Raw genomic sequence first — 6,143 nt, 5'->3', positions numbered from 1 at the left:
CCCTAGTTCTAGTGATCTACCTCAAGTATTTACCTTTCTGTGTCCGATTGTTCGAGCTGGTTGGTTAATTGGTTCACCTAGCAGAGAGCGATGGGCACGTAAAATTGGACCACATGCCAACAAAAAGGGACCGTTCTTCGGAAAGAATGAATCTAGGACCAATCTTCCCCGGTGTGCCTTGAAAAACTCAAACGGGAATCATCAAGCCAAAGTGGATTTGAAAAATTATACCGTTCCGCCGAACGTGACTTTTGCTTCGACCGGTTTCCGTGATGTGCCTCCTATAAATGGACCTCCCTAAAAAAGCACAAATATGAATACGTCTGGTTTAGTTTGAGTTGCAAGTCGTGAATGTACAAAGCAGTACCGGCATGTTGTCTGATCAGAGGAACTCACGCTCCAAACTGGTAGGTAAAAGTTATTTGAGGCAGGGGATCAAACTCTTTTTCAGACTCTTACCGTAGCTTTGGGTTGTTCCGATTGACTCCATCGTCGTCGGAAGCTTTCCTAAGGTAGTTAGGAACCAGTAGGTAACGGACATGAGCTTTGTTGTCTCGAGACACCGAACGATGCGGATAGTTTATGAATCAAGCCGGCATCATTTACGCAAACTCTTTATGTATCTATCTAGCTAGCTACAAATATGTAGTAGATAGGTACCTAGTAAGGTACCGGGAAGAACCGGCTGTTGAATGGAAAGAAAATGACAGCGCAAAATATGCGTGTGATTGACCGCACGTTTCTCGTTGTTAGGAGTCAGCCCTGTGTGCTCCAGGCGAACAGCTTCGATAGGTACTGTGAATTGTGAATTGTAACCTTTATTCGATAATATTTTCTTCGGCATTTTTTCGTTAAAGTCTAGCTATATACACTCACAGTAAGAAGTTATTCATGCAATAATTTGAATAGATTATTCTTTCGGCTAGAGTCATACGTTCAATTACGAGTGATGATAAAATCAAGTTTGACAACGATTTGAATACACATCCAATGGAGGAACTACCCTTGAGAATCAACTTATTATACTTGAAAGCATGGTCGTATAGTAGGAATCGCATTTAAGAAATTTGAGCTACGTTATGAAATGTAGAGACAATTTGTTTTCTTGGAAAAAATGTCATTTCTTTGCCCTTAATCAGGAAAAAACTACTAATTTCGAATCAAAACCGGGAAAATTATTTATGAATAGTTTTTCCCATATATTAGAAACCTATGAAATCCTAAAGTTCATTCATTTCATCATGGCGAAACCTTTTCTCAGAAACGCAAAAACGGGATTTTCTCTGTTTGACTCAGCGCATTCGCATCCGTGGTGCAAAGATATTTCATGTCGTAGAAAAATTTCTCCCTCATAAACTATTTCTTAGCTTACGTGTATTGGGCTTTGCAAGACATGTTTTTAAGATAAATAAACTTTTAATAACTTTGAAGAATGAATTCGTTACTTTTATAGCATTTTTTTTATCAAAGAATTCAATGTTTTTTTTACCATTGTGCTCTTTTTTTTAACGAATTTTTCTTAAAAATGAACTTATAAATCTGAATAAAGAATAAGTGAAAGGATTTAAAACCATTCTAATTGTTGCTACTTTATTGTTCTGATGTTATTTATACGTTAAAATCAGACAGTTTTTGAAAAATCACAAAACCAAAAAAAGATGTATGCTCAACATCTGCATCAGGAGCTTTTTTTCCAAAACAAACACGTTATGCTGAATCGAAAATATGCAGAAATGTAACAAATACATTTCAAATTGTGAAGTAATTTTGTGATTATCGAATTAATTTGCTAAACAAATAAAGATGAAATTTTAATAAAACATAAAAAGGATGATATGAATTCAGTAATTTATTCATCAAGTCCTAATTTACCTCTAGGTCAACTAATTTTCTGAAAAGCAAATTTTTACTAAGAATTTTTTAACAAACGTTATTTTGAAATAAAATGAACTATGGCATTCTTTTTAAATGTTTTCAATCGGGTTATCTACCCTTATCACAAATAAAAAATAATCATAACAATGATAAAATATTTAAAAAATATTCAAATTATATGTTGTTTGTGTTATATGTACCATGCTCACTACAAATTGTAAAAAACTAGCATAACATCAATTAAAAAATAAAATATTAAATTTTTGCCAAACGAAATAACCTCGAGGTACGTACTAATCTTATAAAATATTTTCTAGTCTTTCAGCTCAGTTTCACAAAATTGAAACACAACATTGAAATTATGCGGCCACTATTTCAACCGCATTCTTTATGTAAAAAAATAAATAAAAAAAATCGAATAAAAACATTCATTTTGAAGCTGAACTGAAAATTCAGACTCAGAATTCAGATAAATTTACCAGAAATTAATTAAATAAATTCAGAATCCGGCATCTAGAACTCAGGCTTCAGCAGCTCATTCGAAAATAATATTTTTAAAGGTTATCCATTCGGTATTTTTAAAATGAGAACGAAAATCAAATTCCAATTTAAACAACAACTTCGGAAATAATAATTTTAAAGGTTACTCAACAAAAATCTTCATTCGGTATTTTTAAAATTAGAACAGAATTCAAATTTCAGATTGCTGCTAAGTAATAAGATTCAGTGGAATCTGCTTTAAAAATTGCATAAGAAAAATTAAAAATAGAATATCAATCAGTTGCACAGCAATACCATAGAACTTGATTTATTATTCTGAAGATAAGCGTCAGAAATTAGGATTAACATTCGTATTATTAATCAAAACTTGAAATAAAGTTGATTTGTGGATCGGTTATTCAATCCAAAATTATCGTTCTTGATTATATTTCTAATTTCAGAGTTCAGAAGCCAGAGTTCAATAGTAAAATTCGGCACTTCAACTTGAAATTTTGAAAGTATGATACAGTACATTTTATCGAAACAATATTATCTCATGCAAATATTAAAAATAAAGAATTTTTCCTTATAATAAGCGAAGTTGGCGTGAAAGTCTGAAAAGAAGATAACAATTTCCAATTAAGATTAGTAGATCTAGCATTATTTCTTACCGTACTACCATCAACGCAACCTGAATAACCTTTGAATATCAAAAATGAAATTCTTAACAACTTCAGTCCTCTCACACTTTAACGTTCAACTTTCATAAAAATATCTTTTTTTATTGTCAAAAAACCCGATAAGCATATTTATTTGTGTATTTTGGAAAATTATAAAATCTCAATCCGGAAAACCGGATATTTCTATATGGAAACTCGCTGGCCACCCTGCGAATGCAATGCAAACAAATGGTTATTACTTCAACTTTTAAGCTTCTAAGTTTTCAATTTCCTTTGAAATTTAAATGGAATGAAAAATTTGAAAAAAAACATGTTAGTGAATAAGGTTAAAAGTCTTAAACCATGGCTCGCGACTGACTTTTTGTGGTCCCCGAAGTTTTACCGGAAATCTAAATATTCTCAGAATTGAAATTTTCAACCATTCGGAAAAATGTATCTTAACCTACACCAACAAAATTCGAAAAAAGTATAAGAATTTTCTTTGCTGTCACATAATGTTATTCAAAATAATACAATTGAAATACACTTTTTTTTATTTTAACAGTACTAATTTTACCCATTAAAGACACTTTCCATAACAAACTCTCAATATTTTCCGTTTGTCTTTTCCAAATTTCATACCATTGATATTGAAAGTGGAACCGTTAAAAGTCCCAAGCGGACTCTCATTTTCTTTTTAAGGAGTTTGGAAACCCTCAGAAAGACAATTAGATCATATCAAACAAATTGACTAAATATTATATTTGTAAATTACCGAGCCAAATTCACAACATAACAGGAATTATTTTTTTACACAAACACTAGTCGTAACTTAAATTCTGTTTCGAAATTCTGATAAACTTTATTATCCCGCAACCTTTACAACTTTGCTACTTATTTTAAAATAAAGAAACTCTGCTCTGGAAATATATTATATTTTGTATTATTTTTTGTTTAACTTCAATAGACAGAAATAAAGTTATTAAAATTTCAAAAATAAACCTAAATTTTTCCAGATTTAAACTAAAACCAGTTTAGTGCTGTAAATTTCTTCAGAAGGACGACTTATTTGAGAATATGTTTTTCCAATTCATTTTGTTTCCAATGATATAAATCAATCATTGAACCAAGGTTGCCGAAAAAATATTCTGTGTTTTTGCGAAAGAAAATTCTGACTTTCTGTGATTATACCCAGGAATTCTGTGATGGTTTTCCTGTGATGAAAACAGCATATATTTCTTCGAAAATTCATGACAAAATTAATCTTTTTTAAATTTCACTTTCGAAAAATCAATTAACACTACCAATCTTAGCATGATTTTCCAAAATAAAGTTAGAAATTTAAAATTTATGTTTACATAAAATTTATAATTTTGGAAATATGTACTAAATTTCAAAAATCGGTAAAATCTCTATTGTGAAAGCTCTGTTTCCTATAACACAGGCTCTGTGATGAAAATTTGCTTAAAAATCTGTGAAATTATAGATTTTTCTGTGATTTCGGCAACCTTACATAGAACCCGTTCCAGGTGCCCATCCCCAATTTTGTCAGTTCTTATTTTTTTCATTTTTTACTAAAATAATTTTTTTATTTGTTTATAGAAATCGTAAGCTTGGAAATTGTTACTAGAAAGTGGCGCGTTGTGACGCCACGACTTCAATTATTTACGCATCAATCACCATTTCGCCAAAAGAAAACTTTTAATATCAAATGTAGCCCTTAAAACTCTGAGTAAACTTTTTGTTGGCTCGCAATCAAACTTAAATTATATACACGATTTACTTTTAAAAAACAACTTGTCTATGGATAAATAGTTTTCTTGAAATACATATCAAATTAAAATGTTTGTGGAAAAATTTGGATAATTTGAAAATAAAAATTCTTAATCTTATTTAAAAGTAGCTTGAAAGCTTAAGTTTAGCTTGTTAGCGTGTTGAAGCAGCCAAAAACGCTAAAAAAAAAATTGAAATTTTATTCTTGTACAACTTTGACTATTTTTCTTGGATTTCAAATTTGGTTCATGGTTTATTGAAATAAAAGTTAGATCTAAAATAAATCAACAATTTAAATATTTTTTGACATTCATTACATCTCTGCTCATATTCGAATGGAAAATTTTGGTTTCCCATACAATATTAAAGCTTGTTGAGCTAAAGCTGGACTGAATGAATCGCTTTCAAAAATTTGAGAGATTTATTGGCTGTCAAAAACAAAATAAAAATATGGATTATTATGATTTTTTTCCAAACAAACCTTGCAGCGGTCTTATGTTCATTTTGCGTTTTTAATTAAATGTTTAATTCTTTTCTGTGAACTCATAAACAATTTTTCAAAAAAAAAAAATTATAAAAATTCTTAATTCTTGTACATAGAGAATCTGGATACAAAACAAGTAACCTTAATTTCTTATAAAGATGAATCTATACTTAAGGTAACTCGGGCGTTTAATTTTTTTTGTGAAATTTTATGGAGTCCAAATAAATCTGTTATTTTTAGCATTGTTCGAATATCAAAGAAAATTTGTTTTGATTGCCCCTATGGATTCTACCATGTTTTGTGAATCAACAGGCCTTCCAAAAAGTAAAAAAGACTTTGGCCCTTAAATATTAAAAGGAGTAAAGTTTTGAACTTCGGCTCAGTGGTTAGCAAGATACATATATGTGTATTAGACGAATCCATATTTGTAAGTGGTGATTTTTATAACATTGTTTTCAACGCGGAACCCCCCAGACGGGTTCCAAGCTGTCCGATCGAAACTTTTCTGGCTTACAATGAAAATAATAGTAGTTAAGTAATAATTATAGACCATCAACCACTAAAGGTCATTCAGGTCCTTTTTTTCTTACATAGGAGCTGTTTCGATAACACAGATCAACATATGAGCGACAGATCGACATATGAACACTTAACAAGTTTCATTTTCTCCTCAACTTACCTATGCCCGTCTCAATTTTTAAAATTGGATTTCCACTTCCAGCTTTGATGTTCCGTGTGTATATTTTAGCAAGTGTATGTATAAACCTTTTAAATGTCATTTGCATACTAGAAGAAAACTACCTATTTTTGTGAGTTTCTCAAATACTCTACTCTCCGAGGAATTTATCAATTATGTTTTGCAAGGTTTCCTA

The sequence above is a fragment of the Uranotaenia lowii genome, chromosome 2 (genome assembly GCF_029784155.1).
Source record: "Uranotaenia lowii strain MFRU-FL chromosome 2, ASM2978415v1, whole genome shotgun sequence".
In the NCBI taxonomy this organism is placed as follows: Eukaryota; Metazoa; Arthropoda; class Insecta; order Diptera; family Culicidae; genus Uranotaenia; species Uranotaenia lowii.
This window is presented reverse-complemented; position numbering follows the sequence as displayed.